This window comes from Lissotriton helveticus, chromosome 2_2 (assembly GCF_964261635.1).
Source record: "Lissotriton helveticus chromosome 2_2, aLisHel1.1, whole genome shotgun sequence".
NCBI classification, from domain to species: Eukaryota; Metazoa; Chordata; class Amphibia; order Caudata; family Salamandridae; genus Lissotriton; species Lissotriton helveticus.
This window is the reverse complement of record NC_136060.1, coordinates 249,937,187-249,954,483: the sequence shown is the minus strand read 5'-3', so window position 1 is coordinate 249,954,483 and position 17,297 is coordinate 249,937,187.

Below are 17,297 nucleotides of genomic sequence, written 5' to 3'. Positions count from 1 at the left end.
CTACAGCTCTTCCCCCCTGGGACACCGGCGGACCCCGCTCGCCAACACTGCCGGTCTGGCGACCATGCCAGGCCACCATGTCCGGCCCGACTCCATCTTGGGCCCAGCACGTCCCGGACACGTGGCCGCAGCCATTTCTGGCCCCGGCCTCAGCGAAGCCCCGACATCGAGGCACCAAGATCCTCCCGGGTGGGCGAGTGGCCACTTGACAGACCCGAGAGGCGGGAAGTTTCGATGGCCCTCCAGCCGTCCCCGGACGCCTGGTATCGATCGCCCCCAGCCTCCCTGGGAGCTGGCTCCACCCCCCTGCTGGGTGACTGGACACCTTCATCCCGGCCCCTCTGACCCCCAGGCGCGAGGGTCCGGACATCAAACGCCTCCAGTCCTATATCTGGGCCAGCCCTGGATTAGGACAGGAGTTGTATCTGGGAGTCGAAGCCCTGCTGACCTCGTCGCGGCTGATCCTGATCCGAACTCTTGCACCTGGAACCTTCGAGGCCCTGCTGACGCTGTCGCGGCCTGACCAAGCTGATCGACCTTCGAGGCCCTGCTGATGCTGTCTCGGCCTGACCAAGCTGAACCACCTTCGAGGCCCTGCTGACGCTGTCGCGGCCTGACCAAGCTGAACCACCTTCGAGGCCCTGCTGACGCCGTCGCGGCCTGACCAAGCTGATCTACCTTCGAGGCCCTGCTGACGCTGTCGCGGCCTGACCACTCTGAACCATCTTCGAGGCCCTGCTGACGCTGTCGCGGCCTGAGCAACACGGAGCTATCCAAGCACCAGTTGGTGCCAAGACTGTCCCGCTACCCCCTACCCCCGAAACCAAGACTTTGCGGATCCCTCGATCCTTGCTTGCTAACCGATCAAGGACTTGCCTTAATTGCCTATATAAAGATTCTTGTGAATATTCCTCCTGTGTGGTGTTCTTCTGTAAGTAGTGGGATTGCTCAAGCGGGTACGATTGTAGGAGAGGAGCCTCGCCAAGGAGGCCTCCCTACGCCGCTCGGCCTATTCCATAGAGAGAGGTGGGTCTCGGGGCGGACAGTCAGACACCTTCTGTCTCCCCTGGGGTCACCTTTCCAACATTGGTGGCAAGCGACGGGATCCGAGCCCGCGCAAATCGTACAGCGAGTAACTCGCCACTACTAACAGAGACACACAGCAACAATGAGTACTAAGGAAGTCGGAACGACCGCAGAATTCCAGAAGGAGCGACTGGAGGAGTACACCCATAAAGAACTCAAACAATTCTGCAAAGCCCTGGGTATCGCTACCACCGGACTAAGCACAAAAGACGACTTTAAAGAGGCACTACAAACATGGGTGGAGACCGGAGCGACCCCACCCCAAGCCAACGAGGACATTGTCCTAGAGGTACCCGTGAGTACCATCATAACCCCAGTGGAAGAAAGGACCGTCAACAGAGAACCGGGCCTCTCCCACGAAGACGCCCGGGAACGAGAGAGGAGTCGGCTCCATGAGCTGGAGCTCGCCCGACTCCGGCTGGATGGAGAACTTCAATTAGCAGAAAAGAAAATGGCCATCGAGCAACTACGATTAGAGGGAGATCTAGAAGAGAGGCGAAGGCAAAGAGAACTGGAAGAGAAAAAACTCGCGTATGAACACGAGCGTGGCCTCAAAGAACTAGAGATCAAGGCCAAGATCGAAGAGGCTGGCGCCGCAGTAACCCGGAACCCCCCACCTCCTGCCGACCCGAAGGTCCACATCCCGAAGGATATTGTCAAAGAATACTACAAGAATGACGATATCCAGCAATGGTTCAAGGCATATGAAGTGGCCATGACCGCACACCGCATCCCACGAAAAGACTGGGGTGCCGGAATTATGGGGGAGGTTTGTCAGCGAAGGCCGAGACACCCTGCTAGAGCTGACCGAGGACGTGATGTCCTCCTATGATCACATGAAGGACGCCCTGTTCATCCGGTATGGCCTCACCCCCGAGATGTACCGGCAGAGATTCAGAGACTGCAAGAAAATCCCCGGTACCACGTGGGTCGAGTACGTGAACTTTTATAGCAGGGCCCTGGAAGGATGGATAAAGGGCAGCAAAGTGTCCACCTACGAGCAGCTGTTCGACCTCATCGTTTGGGAACACCTCTCCAATAACTGTTTTGTCGAGCTCCGACAGCATCTCCTCGACAGCAAGCTGACCGAGCCACGGAAACTCGCCATCGAGGCCGATCGATGGGTGAGCACCCGGGTCCCCCGGACCCCGATCGGAGAGACGGGACGGAACGGCCAGGGGCACTCCCGCCAGCGTGGCGGTGGATGGGGCCAGAACAGGAGCCGAGACTTTCCGTCAGCCCCGGGCCGGAGTCCGCCTCGGGGGTCCCCCCAAAATAACACTTCACCATCCCTGCTCAGAAGAGGGACCCCCCCAGCACGGCCGGGGCCCCGCCCGAACATTACTTGCCACAGATGCCAGCGGCCAGGTCACTATGCCAGTGACCCCCTCTGCCCCATGAACCAGCGCCCCGGCACCACGGGACCTCCGACCCGCCAGGTCGCTGCTGCAGCCCTGGGAGAAGGGGGAGAGGAGGACGAAGAAGTCTTTGATGAAGATCAGACAGAATATGAACCGGCCGCCATGGCCCTGGCCTGCCTGGGCCCCAGAGACATGGTCCCCCAAGCCCCGCTACCAAGCAACACTCGGAAATACCGTCAGTGGGTCCACATCAATGGACGACGGACCGAAGCCCTCCGAGACACGGGGGCCAGTGTGACGGCCGTCCGCTGTCACTTGGTGACCCCCGAGCAGATCATACCGAACGTGCGGTGCCCCGTGAGGACCGCCGACAACTCCGAGACTCTGTGTCAGATGGCCCGAATACCCTTCGAATGGGGGGGAGTGTCGGGTACCCTCAAGGTGACCGTCCGGGACGACGCCCCCGTAGACTGCCTCCTCGGAAACGACCTCGAGAGCTCTCCCTGGGCCCAAGTCGAACGGAGAGAGCATCTAGGAATGATGGGACTATCCGAGTGGGTCTGCGCGACGACCCGATCCATGACAGCCCGAGCCTCGGCGGCGACCGAGGCCGCCCCGACCGAAGAGCCAGAGTGGCCTGCGCCACCACCACCCGCCGACAATGAAGAGGCCGACTCCGAGCCCAGGCCATCGGAGCCCGACCACGAAAGCAGCCACGAGCTCAGCGACATACCCGAACTAGCCCAATGGCGCCAAGAGGGTGGCCCCACCCGAGAACAGTTCCGGCAGGAGCAGAAGGCCTGCCCTTCCCTCGAAGGGACCTGACAACAAGCCACCGCCCAAGCTACCGGGGACACCTCAGGGTCCCACTGGGTCTACTGGGACCACGGCCTCCTATACAGTGAACAGAAAATTGCCGAGCTAGGGGCCAGCCGAGTGTTAGTGGTCCCCCTACGATTCAGAGACTTCCTTTTGAACCTGGCACACGATGTGCCCCTCGCCGGGCACCTGGGGCAGGACAAAACTTACAGCCGCCTGGTGACCCATTTTTATTGGCCGAAAATGCGCAACGATGTGCATAACCACTGCCGCACCTGCCCGACATGCCAAGCCAGCGGAAAGAGCGGGGGGAAGGTAAAGGCCCCGCTCCAACCTTTTCCAGTAGTGACCACCCCCTTCGAGCGAGTGGGGATCGACATCGTGGGGCCCCTGGACCCCCAAACCTCGCAAGGACATCGCTTCATCCTTGTCCTGGTGGACCACGCCACCCGCTATCCTGAGGCCATCCCCCTCCGAACCATCACGGCTCCCGTGGTGGGCCGAGCCCTGATGGGGATCTTCTCCAGAGTAGGATTCCCCCGAGAGGTCGTGAGTGATCGGGGCACAAACTTTATATCGAAGTATATGCGGTCCCTGTGGCAACAGTGCGGGGTCGCATATAAGTTTACCACCCCGTATCACCCCCAAGGAAATGGGCTTGTGGAGCGGTTTAACCGAACACTCAAGGGGATGATCCAGGGCCTAGAAGAGCCCCTCCGCCGCAAGTGGGACGTCCTGCTGCCCTGCCTCTTGTTCGCCTATCGGGAGGTACCGCAGAAGTCCCTGGGGTTCAGCCCCTTCGAACTCTTGTACGGACACCCTGTCCGAGGTCCCCTCAGCCTGGTCAAAGAAGGCTGGGAAACTACAATCCGAGACGCCCCGCCGGATGTCTACCGGTACCTCCTGACCCTCCGCAACCAGACCCGGAAGTTCCAGGCCCTTGCCGAGGCCAACCTGGAGGCCAGTCAGGAAGACATGAAGCGCTGGTATGACCAAAACTCTTCATCTATCGAGTTCGAGCCGGGCCAGCAGGTCTGGGTCATGTCCCCGGTCGAACCTTGTGCCCTCCAGGACAAATGGTCGGGCCCCTTCAAAGTGATCGAGCGCAAGAGCCCTGTCACCTATCTCGTGGACATGGAGTCACCCCGAAGCCCCCTCCGGGTCCTGCACGCCAACCGGCTCAAGCCGCATTTTGCCCGCACAGAACTGAGCCTGCTGCTAGCTACCGACGATGGAACCGAAGACGACTCAGAGTCCTTGCCCGACCTCCTAAAGTGCGCCGAGAAGGACAGCTCCGTCGAGGGGATCTCTCTCTCCCCCGACCTGACCCCCACACAGCGCCGAGACTGCCAAGAGCTGTTGGGGCAGTTCACCGACCTGTTCTCCCTCACTCCCGGGGTTACCCAGTGGTGTGTCCACAATGTCGACACCAGGGACAGCCAGCCAGTGCGACACCGGGCTTACCGAGTCCCCGACCGAGTTCGGGCCTGCATCCAGACAGAAGTTACCAAGATGCTGGCCCTGGGGGTGGTCGAACCCTCCGACAGTCCATGGGCCAGCCCCGTTGTCCTGGTCCCCAAAGCCACCGCACCTGGCACCCCTCCAGAACTCCGGTTTTGCGTCGACTACCGGGGACTGAATGCTGTTACCCGAACCGACGCACACCCCATCCCCCGGGCCGACAAACTCATCGACCGCCTGGGAGCCGTCAAGTACCTCAGTACCTTCGACCTTACCGCCGTGTATTGGCAGATCGGCCTCACCCCGGGCGCCCAGGAGCGATCGGCCTTCTCGACACCCGATGGTCACTTTCAATTCAAGGTGATGCCCTTCGGCATGAAAAACGCCCCGGCTACCTTCCAGAGACTAGTGAACAAAGTGCTGGCGGGGCTAGAAGAATTCAGTGCCGCCTACCTAGACGACATTGCAGTGTACAGCCTCCACTGGGCCGGGCACCTGAAACACCTCTGGGAGGTCCTAACGGCCCTCCGACGGGCCGGACTAACTGTGAAAGCCAGCAAGTGCCAGATAGGCCAAGGGTCCGTGACCTATCTGGGACACCAAGTGGGGAGCGGCCAAGTGGCTCCCCTCCAACCGAAAGTTGACGCCATCCTAGCCTGGGAGCCCCCGGTCACCCAGACCGCCGTCCGAGCCTTCCTGGGGCTCACTGGATATTATCGGCGCTTCATCAAAAACTATGGGAGCATTGTGGGGCCCCTCACCGAATTAACCTCGAAGAACCGGCCACAGAAAGTGCAATGGACACCCGCTTGTCAGGTGGCCTTCGAGACATTGAAAGCCGCCATGTGCACCGCCCCTGTGCTCCAAGCCCCTGACTACAGCCGGGAGTTCGTAGTCCAGACCGACGCCTCGGAGCACGGCATCGGGGCGGTCCTATCCCAGGTTGACCCCGAGGGGGTTGACCATCCTGTGGCCTTCATCAGCCGGCGGCTGCTGGCCAGAGAGCAGCGATGGAGCACCATCGAGAGGGAGGCCTTCGCCGTTGTATGGGCCCTCAAGAAACTCAGGCCCTACCTCTTCGGCACCCACTTCCGGGTGCAGACCGACCACCGGCCCCTACGGTGGCTGATGCACATGCGTGGCGAAAACCCAAAGCTGCTGCGTTGGTCCATCTCCCTCCAAGGGATGGACTTCACGGTGGAGCATCGCCCTGGCAACGACCACGCCAACGCGGATGGCCTGTCCCGCTTCTTCCGCCTCGACGAAGAGAATCCCCAAGAAGATGGGTGACTCTCCCCGCCTTCAGCTGGGGGGGACGTGTGTTGGACACGGCCTCGTGGCGTGGGCCTACCCCTCCTGCCTGGCGGGCCCCGGACGACATCGGCCCTCCGTCGACTCGCTGTCGACCCCCCCTGACACGAACCTTCACGAAACCCCGATGAGAGCAGCCCCCCTGGCAACCTACAGCTCTTCCCCCCTGGGACACCGGCGGACCCCGCTCGCCAACACTGCCGGTCTGGCGACCATGCCAGGCCACCATGTCCGGCCCGACTCCATCTTGGGCCCATCACGTCCCGGACACGTGGCCGCAGCCATCCCTGGCCCCGGCCTCAGCGAAGCCCCGACATCGAGGCACCAAGATCCTCCCGGGTGGGCGAGTGGCCACTTGACAGACCCGAGAGGCGGGAAGTTTCGATGGCCCTCCAGCCGTCCCCGGACGCCTGGTATCGATCGCCCAGAGCCTCCCTGGGAGCTGGCTCCACCCCCCTGCTGGGTGTCTGGACACCTTCATCCCGGCCCCTCTGACCCCCAGGCGCGAGGGTCCGGACATCAAACGCCTCCAGTCCTATATCTGGGCCAGCCCTGGATTAGGACGGCAGTTGTATCTGGGAGTCGAAGCCCTGCTGACCTCGTCGCGGCTGATCCTGATCCGAACTCTTGCACCTGGAACCTTCGAGGCCCTGCTGACGCTGTCACGGCCTGACCAAGCTGATCGACCTTCGAGGCCCTGCTGACGCTGTCGCGGCCTGACCAAGCTGAACCACCTTCGAGGCCCTGCTGACGCTGTCGCGGCCTGACCAAGCTGAACCACCTTCGAGGCCCTGCTGACGCTGTCGCGGCCTGACCAAGCTGAACCACCTTCGAGGCCCTGCTGACGCTGTCGCGGCCTGACCAAGCTGATCTACCTTCGAGGCCCTGCTGACGCTGTCGCGGCCTGACCACGCTGAACCATCTTCGAGGCCCTGCTGACGCTGTCGCGGCCTGAGCAACACGGAGCTATCCAAGCACCAGTTGGTGCCAAGACTGTCCCGCTACCCCCTACCCCCGAAACCAAGACTTTGCGGATCCCTCGATCCTTGCTTGCTAACCGATCAAGGACTTGCCTTAATTGCCTATATAAAGATTCTTGTGAATATTCCTCCTGTGTGGTGTCCTTCTGTAAGTAGTGGGATTGCTCAAGGGGGTACGATTGTAGGAGAGGAGCCTCGCCAAGGAGGCCTCCCTACGCCGCTCGACCTATTCCATAGAGAGAGGTGGGTCTCGGGGCGGACAGTCAGACACCTTCTGTCTCCCCTGGGGTCACCTTTCCAACAATACCCAACATTTCAAAACGCATGTACAAAGTGTCAAGGGGTAGCTTGCAGGACACTTCCAGAGAGTAGGTGGAGATTCCTTGACAAAACAAGGGTATTGGGGAAAATATAAACCAGTACCCCACCTTGCACACAAGGTGAGCAATTTCAGGTCTGTGATGCGGTCTAAGATACATGAAAATATGTGGGTAGATATGCCTCATCCAATGTGAAGAAGGGAGGGCCGAATGACTGTCTCCACTTTTGCAGAATAGTCAGGTCCAGGTCACTCCTGAGCTGACAGGGGCAAGTCTGCCAGAGATGAAGCAGGTAAGCAAGCCTCACTAGAAGCAGAGCAGGCAAGTTACATAGGAATTCTGATGCCTGTTGTAGAGTAGTGAGTACATGTTGTCAGCCTTGCACTGTAATCTGAGGTCGAGCTGGATAGAACATGGCGTAGGGAATGGCGGACTGCTGGAGGCATTGTTGTACTGGAAGAAACTAGTGTCTTGCTTTTTGGACTGTGGCCATAAGATCCGAGAACAATGAAACTGTATTGCTGTTGAAGGTCATGGACCACCTCTCTCGAAATAGTCAGAGGGTGGTATCTCGGTTTCAAAAATGTTACCAGATGGGCAATGATGAGGCGAGCAGGAGCACCCAGTGGAGGGCGAGTTTGATGTGCGTATTTCACAATGAGTAGGCCGGAGAATGACTCAGCGCCGAAGAGGGGCACTAAAAGTCGCTTGACATAATCCTCCTATTTACCAGTCTTGGCGGATTAAGGCAAGCCCAATATTTGGATGTTATTACGGTGAGACTGAACTTCTAAATCCTCGTTCTTGGCCGCAATCACCCCGAGGACCTGCTCCATATTTAAGAGGCTGTCCTTCCAGTAGGCCACATTGTCTTCCAACTTAGTGATACGTTGCTCAGTCTCCATATCTGGCTGTCATGTTTTTCTAGTTTGCGTGTAATGCTGTCCATTCTAGCACCCACGGAATCCATTTTGGACTGAATCGAGGTCACCCTTTTCTGCATGGCAATCAACAAGTTTTTCATATCATCAGCTCCGGCGTGTTCCGCAGGAGATGGACTGGACAAATACAGTGTCTCAGGGTCAGTGGTCATGCCACGGGGAGTTCGGTGAGCATCAAATTGAAGTTTCATCTGACGTCCATCTGCTTTACCCATCATGATATAGCAGGTGTTGGATACAGTATGATATTTCATCACAGGCCAGGGATGAATCAGGGCGCAATGATGCATCAGGCTAGGAGTTGTTATCAAAAGACAAGGGAACCCACTAAGTAACCAAGGACCTGGGGTATCAGTTAAGTAAAGGACAGCGGCCCTTGACAGGGGAGAATTGGTAATTCCAATAATTATAGGCCACAATGTGCACTATAATAAACAAATAGTCCAGCCGGACTATAAAATTTATTGAATAATGGAATAATTTAGATTCAACAACCAACAATAAAGCAGAGGGACACAGTCCTGCATCCACAGTGCTGCACACACAATACACATAACATGTAACTAAGGTTTTTCAGGCATTTACAGAAACAAGAGCAAAAGACGTTAAAGTATAATCGCTTCACATATGCGGAAAACACATGAATTTTAGCACATCATAGTGAACTTAGTGTTTAAACACATATTTAGTCGACGGCGTTTCGATCCAATCCTCAATAATGGATCATCATCAGGACATTTGATAGGTTGCCTGAATTAAAAGGCCTGTATTAACAGGAAGGAAGGGGAGGGAACATATAACAATAATTAGCCAACTGATATACTCAACTGTAAGTTCCAAGGCATCCACATACCATGCTTACGAGTGTCATAGGCCAGACATGTGCAAGGTGTCAGGCAATCTGTGCCGAGCATCCACGACGCATAAGTGACAAAGCCATGCCTTGATCATAATAGTGAAGTGAAAAAACGTGTGTGCTGTACAAGTGCCTAGTGCATCCTGAGATGGTCAATCTGAGTGTGAAAAACAATAAGCCGCCAAGGTCGTGGTGACTGTGACTGTGCTGTGTCCCCAATAGTAAACGTTAAAAGTCTGATCCCTTGGGATACCATTATTCGTGGGTTAACCGCCTACCTAGGTAAGCCCTTCTCTAAGTTACTTCAATATTCCGACTATGCGGGTCTCCCAGGATTCCCCCAATGATCTATAACTGCTCTCCACAGGTCACTCCAATCTCACTGTGTCCCGACCGATGCCGGTGCCTAATTACCAATTATTACGCACCTACCTTAATCATAAGGTAAGCCTCCTATCCCCTACTTCGGATCAGCCACGCAAGTAACGTTTACTATTGTGGCTCCACGTCCCATAGATATTACACGCCCACCCCTGGGCTTGTTGTAATCCCCTACCCCACCCCTCTCGGTCCCCCATCAGACACCAAACCGCATGGGGACACAGCACAGTCACCACGACCTTGGCGGCTTATTGTTTTTCACACTCAGATTGACCATCTCAGGATGCCCTAGGCACTTGTACAGCACACACGTTTTTTCACTTCACTATTATGATCAAGGCATGGCTTTGTCACTTATGCGTCGTGGATGCTCGGCACAGATTGCCTGACACCTTGCACATGCCTGGCCTATGACACTCATAAGCATGGTATGTGGATGCCTTGGAACTTACAGTTGAGTATATCAGTTGGCTAATTATTGTTATATGTTCCCTCCCCTTCCTTCCTGTTAATACAGGCCTTTTAATTCAGGCAACCTATCAAATGTCCTGATGATGATCCATTATTGAGGATTGGATCGAAACGCCGTCGACTAAATATGTGTTTAAACACTAAGTTCTGTAGTGTAGTTCCTATTATCCCAATAGGCTCTGCGCATTGGAATAATATCTTCAATAGTATAGACCTAGGGCAGAGGTTAACTAGGTCTTCTACCGACGATATTAGACTTAAAGTTTTGTGTTTGCCAGCTAGCTCAGAGTTCACTAGAAACTTTCTCGAATAGACAAGGAGGATGTTAACCTCCCTGGGTAGACAAGAAGGGATTTAGTTTCTGACAACCATAGAACATGACAACTTTGCTCTCCCCTAATCAAGAGTGTATCTCTAGAGTCGTGTGAAAACAATAGACAACTTATTTTACTCAGTCAGTACGTGCATTCTTAGTTTCACCAGTTTGTAGAGAAATAAGAGATGGGCGTGGTTCAATAAAAGATGTTATTTATTGATCAGTCTCTTTTCTCATACAAGAGAAATGAATCGCTATTATTGCAATACTTATAGTTAAGTAAAGTGCATACAGTAGAGACAGAATTATAAAATAATACTGTAAAAGCATTGATATGGTTTCTGAGCCATATGATACTTTAAAATGGATAAAATAGATATATACATATATACATTTGACTAATCGTACTCAACTGGTGCTTCTAACCACGCCTACCCCAATGTACCTGACCTAAGCCTAATACGTGGGCGGGAGTAGATAAGTAGCAGTTTAAGTTACGTTTGTTTTGCCAAGGGACTGACTCGAGAATTCTCTGCAAGGAGTTATTCAGTTCTGTACCTGAGATCTAGAATGATGGAGGGCTGGTATCTCTTATCCCAGGTCTTGATATTCCAGCTGCCTGCGAGGGCTGCTTGGAAGCGCCGGAGCTGGATTTCTCGGCAGGAGAAAGGCAGCGTCTCGTTCTCAGCGCGTCAGGAAGGCGGGGCAGCGTCTGTGGGCTTCGCTCTCTGCTGGGCTCCTCAGCACGTCTCGCTGCTCCGATCTCGTCACCACCGCATGTGTTTGCTTAAGGCAATGTCGGTAATATTTATACCTGAAAGGTGCCGAGATTGACGTAAGGATGGACATATATACGTCAATAAGGATGTCATATGAACGGGCTCGTTCGCACATTCTTTTGCTGAAGTTCTCGGTGAAATCAAAACAATGGCTATGGGAATTTCCCAGGTCGCTGTAGGTTTGATTTGTTTTGAGAACTCCGTATGCCTTATCAGGGGCTGGAGGAATATCGCTTGTCTAATTAGATGGCATGCGTTATGACCTAATCAGATAACGCGCTTCTGTGCCGTGGTGTGGCTTAATCAGATAACGGTTTTTGCACCGTTGGATGGCTGCTAGTTAGTTATTAACCAAACCAGGGTCAGGAATAGGGGAATCGATACAGTACCTATAGGAATACATCACACCCACTCCACGTAGACTATGTCCATATTTATAAATCTAGGCATAGTAAATATCAGTAGCGTTTGTGTATACCGTACCACCCCAAAAATACATTTATATGCATTCCGAAAATTGGATTTTTCTTAGAATATATGAAACACAACCACATATACTGTCACGTATACTATATGCACAAGCTGTCTAATAATGCTAAACATATAATGCATGAATGAATGCGAAAACTACACATGAAATGGCTCTTAATACAGAAAAAAAAATGCGAGACCATTTCATCACAATCATAAAGTTATGTATAATAGTACTAGAGGATAGCGAATGTCTCGTGATTACCTAAAATAGAAATTTAGTTCTCTAAGAATAATGTCTACTTTAAGCAGAAGATAAGTGTCCCAAAAATCGTAAATATTTTGGAATTGGGGAAAAGTTCTTGCAGTCTGAAAAAATGAATAGAAAAATTTTTCATATCGCTTTTCTTTAAAAAGTTGAAGGCCAAATCAGGATGTGGGGAACTCCAAGTGCTAGTTTGCTCAAAGTTATTCCTGCTGCTCTGGTGAAAACATCATATCATTTAGACTGTTGAAAAAACTGTCAACAGCTTCTTGCGTAAGTTCCACTAATTCGGAAAAAGATGTTACCATGCATTCATGAGCTTGAGCATGATTGCCTCCATTGATGTTTTGATCAGCATAGCTGACTGTAGGTCGTACCTGATCGATGCTGCTTTCATCTTGTACTTCACTACCCTTCAATCGTAGTGGTGAAGACTCCACGAATGCCGTCATCAGGATTGGTAGCCGCTGGGGACAGCACAATGCATGAGCCGTTACCGGACCCAACAAGGTATCTGCATCCATTGGCACATCCGATTGTAGTGCCAGACAGGTGTCCAACACGCATTCTTCGCCGCATAGCAAGCATCTTAATACAGGCATAACACAATTTTGCCACATTGGTCTAAATGAAAGAAACCAAGTCATGTTCAGGTCTCTAAGCCGGGATAGTCCAAGGATTTTAGTCACCCGGTCCCGGTAGCCAATGGCTAGGATCATTTCTTCCCTTGTCGCAGGTGTTTTGTCTGTGACATGGTTTGCCATAGCGAAATAACAGGATCAAAAATAGAATACCCGCTACTAGTCCTAAAAGGAGAGGGAGTCCGCCAAAAATGGAATGGACAAAGTCTGGAAAAATACCCAGGATGGCTTTGAATGGAGTTAAAGCACCCGAAAACACTGCTTTAAATACACTGGAGATCCCAGTGGTATCAGAAATATTTAAGATTTCGTTCAGTATTTCTGCGAAATGTATGGGGGAATTAGTTGATAACAATGAATGAATCTCTTCTGTTGTCCTTGCAACTTGGAGATCTTACGTTTCTTTTGATGACGTGAGCCTCGTCGGCGTCTGTAGGAGCACAGTCTTCATTCTGCTTAGAGTATCTATTCGAATAGAAGCAATTTTCAAATCGGGCCATAACCTTGCCTCCCTGTCTACAGACTCGCTGGGGAACAATACATGTTCACAGCACATGACCTTCCTAGTCACATTTATGAGATAAGGTTTTCCGGGCAGCAAACTACAACATCTGCGATCTACAATTAGAATGTAACTCCCGTTCGAGAGTCTCCTAAAGAATGGTTCTATTCGTGTTGCAGGTGTGCCTAGCTGGTAACATGAAAGGTTATTTGAAGTCCCTTCACAGGCTCCGTGCAAACTAATACCCTGACACAGAAGTGTACCGCTCAGTGATCTTGCACAATTATCGCCACTGAGAAACACTTTCTGGCCTTTATTGCTGACACATTCGTGTGTATAGGGCAAGTTCCATATTGACTTAATGTATCCTTTACCCAACCTTTCATACTGGCCTGCCGGTATATATTTTTGGCAGAATTGAAACTGGAAAGTAGTTATCGGAATATTTATTATTCCATGTATTATCCATTCAATGACAGGTCGTTCTGACATTGTCAATGGCAATCTCTCAAGTTTTTCAATGCTCAGAATTGTATAGTCAGCACCCTTCTGTGCCAAACTGATTTGTTTATCAGTGAGATTAAAGATATTAAATAATGACGTTGTGTTGATTAAACGCCAAGGCACATAGCCAGAACGCAAATTTTGTAACGTCCAGCCTAGCTGTACAATAGAACGCAATTGGGACTGACCGTGTTGTAACATCAGTAAGTCTTGCGATATTATATCCATTGCTGAAGACACAATGCTGTCCAGAGAATATATTCTGGAGGACAGAGTCATTAACCCATTGTCCACCACAGAAAGTGATTTTTCCAAATTAATACGGTCAATTTCCCGTATTTTTTCTGCTGTCTCAATTTGAGTTACTTTCCAGACTTCGTTATAAGCTGCATATATAGAGGCCGCTATGAAACGTTTTTGACGCTGTTTGCGTGGTCCCAATATGAAATCACGCAAGTCAGCACCTTCTGTAAGTAAAGTTAGGTGTTGCTTAATTTCAGCCAGTGTGGACGTTTGTAGCCATTGAAGGCAGAGCTTGCCCACGCTGTAGGTTGTTACTATCCCTGGATGTTGTCTTTGGGAATATCTAGGGTCTGGCCTAGTCAATGTGAACCCCTGTTCTTTGTTCAGGAATCTGTCTTGACAGTTGTTTGTATCTGTGGGCCAGATCAACCATTTTTTCCATTCAGGATGTGTTCTGTTTTGGTTTAATATATGGTTTACGTCTATCTCAACATCTATAGAGCTATTACTGTTCACTGTTGGCTTTGGAATAGACGGTTTGTTCAAATCTTTGATTTTGGCTAAGCCAAGACAGGTAGTTTGTTGAATGGTGTCATTCAAAAATATAATTTGTTCTGGGATCATGCAGGCTCTAAACAATGATTCTATACCCTGTACTTGCCAATCTCTTGTACCCCAAACAGTTTTTGCTTCAATATTATTGTTCCAGAAATCAAACCCAAATGTATTCATTTGTTCAAAGAATGAATCGGAATATATCAATTTTGTGTTTGTAAGCATGGTCTTCATACCTGTCTTATTTGCCAATTTGAAATAAAATGTTTCTGCATTACTTGTGTTAAACCCTGAAAAGTATGAATATTTATCATAAAATGTTTTTGAGCTATCTTTTGGAGGAGTAGCACAATGTTCCCATTGGTTATAATTTAAAACATTTCTAGGTTGAGCAGGTTTATGTAGATAATGGTTGTAGCAGAACATCTGATCATAATTAGACGAACCCTGCAAATAATCATGTTCTGTGAATTTAGCAGACATAACAAGATCAGACATCATATCATTGATAATTTCAAAGTCCCAATCATCTGCAAATGAGCTTGGTTTTACAAAGTCACTCAATGAGATCTTGAATTGGTGAGGATACTTCAGGATTTCAACCGGACCATAGATTTCATAATCAGTTTTGTCCCATGCTACACCGCCTGGTATGGGATTGGCTGTGAAGTTTACTGAAGAAAGTTCTCTTTTCTCGATGTGTGTGGTTTAAGGACCAAGTTGATTTTCTGGCTTGCTGTGTCCATTTTAGCATATTTCCCCTCAATGAAATGTCCCAAACATAGTACTAGGATGAGCCAAAGAATGAGGATAAATGCACCGAATGCCACCCAAAATTCAATCCATGGAGAGATCAGATAGGTTTCTTTCAGCTGTTGAAAAAGTTCCTTAGCTTTGTCTTTAAAAGTTTTTGTTGATGGCTGTTTTTTTGCTTCACTTAGGTCTTCAGATGAATCATCGAAGTTGATGAAGCAGCCGGATGCTGTTCTGTCAATTGTTCCAATTGTTTTTGGATTTTGCTTTCTTTCATTAGCAAAGTCTGCAGTTACATCATCATAGGTTGTTGTTTCTTGATGAAAATTTTTAATTTGGGTTTTAAGAGGTTCAAGTTCCATTGCTTTGTTGCATAGTCCTTGATGATTCACTGTAGATTTCCCAAATGTGATCAGTCTTCCATTTTGAGCCTCTGTATTCATAGCAAACATTGGTGTCCTGCTACTTCTTGGGAGTCCACTTGGCCTACTGTTTGTTATCGGCCACATGATTGTGGTTTAACCAGGTCGATGGATACAACTCGGTTCTCCTTTTTACCAGCAAGGGGCGGTAGTACTACTGATCTTGTCCCGTTGACAGACAAGACAGGAACTGCTTTTCTGTAAGAAGGCCCAAATTCCTTCTTTACCGCGATCTTTTCTCTGACTAGATCCCCGACTTTTGGAATCCAGACAGGCCTTGCTGGGACAGGTGGTTTCTCTTCAGTGGTTGTTGGCTGTTGTTTCAGTTTTATGTTGCTCAGGTCTTTTCTTGTTTCATTTAAGTCCTGCAAAATAGCCAAACGATCTTTGATATCAAAGCTTTTGTCTTTAACCACTGAAGTCTGACTATCAAGATCTTTGATTATCATTCTAGTCCCAAACAATAGTTCGTACGGACTGAACCCTTTCAGAGAATTCCTTGGCAGGTTATTTAGACTACGTTGGACACTTATTAGATGTTTGACCCACCCAGCACCCGAACCTAATACCTTTTCCGTTATAGATTGCTTTATGTCTTGGTTTTTTCTTTACACCATCCCGTATCCCTCAGGAAGTAAGTGAGAAGAGTCCCGCTATGCTATGCTCATTTGGCCATGTTTCCCCATAAGCTTGAAGGCTAAAAGGAATACATTAGTCAAAACGTAGCATGCTCCTAGCGTATATGCCATTATAGACTCGCAAATCCTTGTATAACAGTCCAGACGTCAGCCGAGCGCTGGGGTCTACATTTATAAGTGAAAATTAGTCTTTTTCTGTTAATATAACGCTTTTTTTTTCTTTTATGATGGGGGCTTTCCTTATTGTTGTTGTTTATCTGGAGTGAAATGCCAGGGCAATAGTCCTCCCCGCTCGCCACTGCGATCTCTATTGCAGTCTGGGCAGTTTTTTACAAAAATGTGATGATGCAGGCTCATGCCTGGCCACCAGTACACTGATTGTAATTCTTCCAGAGAATCTTTTTGTTTAAGGTGTCTGAGACCCTCACCCATATGTGCGTCTGCTGTTAACAAGCCTCTCCTGTCCGTGTTTGGAATCACTCTATCCCCCACTCCAGGGATTCGAGCAAAAGGGACTGAGTTTGCATCGATTATGTATGTATAATTGAGTGGATAATTGATCGGTAGCGCCGAGCAGTCGCCTTTTGATGACGTTTTTACCGCCAGCATAGTTTCACCGTCAATGTGTTTTTCTGTATGCTTTTTTGTAGCTACGGAAGCCGGTTTAGTTGCTGTGGCTGTCTCAGCCAAAGAATTCCCTGCAACGTGAACGCCATCACGCTGATGACTCAGTGAATGTATCACGTGAGTTTTTGGTAGTTCTTTCTGTAAAAGAGCTACTTGTTCCCAAAGCACTTTTTGCTTTATTGTTGCACCTGTGTCATCTTTGTAATCGTTTTGAATCCATTTCTTTAAATCGTTATTGTACGTTTTGACGCAGTAATACGAATCGCACACAATAAGTGTCGGGAATTCGCGATCGGCATTATCTAGCGACATTTTTAATGAAATTATTTCCGTTTGTTGTTCTGAATTATTTTCCACTGAGTGTGTTTTTGTAAGTAGAGGTCTTAATTTACCTCCGCGCCACACTTCTTTTACAATTTCGCATGTGGCGTTGTAAGCCAGCTCTCCCCAAACTGAGGGTTGAGCATGTCCGTCTGTGTATATATTACACAGGCGTACTGTCGTAAAGGCAGAATGTCGATTGGCAGAGGGTATTCTCTTTCATATTCTAGATATTTTAATTCTTTCATTCCCGGGTCAAAATAGTATTTTACT